Genomic DNA, 1,059 nt, shown 5'->3' with positions numbered 1-1,059 from the left:
AATTAGGGTTTTCCTAGTTTTCTTATTTAAACGGAAATCGACAGTGCGAATTTCGGTTCCCACAACAAGCATACAACACTATCCATAATGTAATCAAAATCAAAGATATGACAAACAAACAGATAACCCTTAAGTTATGTTTAATTAGTCATCAGGCATCACTTTCATTAGTCTCGTTTTGAGTTTTAGACAATGTTCGGACTGAAGTTTTAGACATTGTTCACTTACACTTTTTCCATCATCAAACGAAACATGGTAGTATGATTTGTACCTGTTCACTTGCTGTTGTTTTGAAGCAACTCATCCTTTGTCTACAGGTTTACTTTTCCTTATGTTGTTATGACGCTCTAGCTTTCTCCAACAGCTGCGTTTTCCCTCGTCAAAGTCCGGGAGCACATGGAACCTGCCATATGGTTTACTCATTCTAAGGATGGTAACAAGACCGATAAGACCAAAAAAGTCTCCCATAAACAATACTAACTAGCTATTAGATAGTTGATAAAAGTGAATTGGTTCAGCTCAGCTTATGCAGAACAAAGAGAGTTGTTTAATAATTTATGTATAATTTCTGGAACCAAGAATCTCTCCGCAAGTCACCCAATTTCCTAATGATAGCTTTAATAGTTTCTAAAACTACCACAAAGACATCATAAATCAATCTAGATCTTGAAGATATCGTGCTGAAAATCAACTTTCATGAAGATAGTTATTAACTTATGTTTGTTACGTGTGCAGCGTTTGTAATTAGCACTTACGTTCATTAGTCATTACTCATTACTTAATTAGTCTCGTTTTGTTTCTAAGACACAACATCAATGAGTACATAAGTAACTTCAATTTTTTAAAGATGTGAATTGACACCAATAATTCAACATGTAAAGGTAAAGTGCACGGATATTCATAAGTTCATAACCAAATTCAAATAAAACCAAACACCAAATCAGTACCACATCCATGCAATAAATTCTTTCTCTAAAGAAATTGTTCATGATTTGTGGCTCAAAAGGAAAGAAAGAAGATGATGCCGAGAATAAGACACTTACTTGATCAAATGATAAG

This window comes from Brassica oleracea, chromosome C9, assembly GCF_000695525.1.
Source record: "Brassica oleracea var. oleracea cultivar TO1000 chromosome C9, BOL, whole genome shotgun sequence".
Lineage (NCBI taxonomy): Eukaryota > Viridiplantae > Streptophyta > Magnoliopsida > Brassicales > Brassicaceae > Brassica > Brassica oleracea.
The sequence above is the reverse complement of the archived record's forward strand: the minus strand, read 5'-3'. Positions refer to the sequence as shown.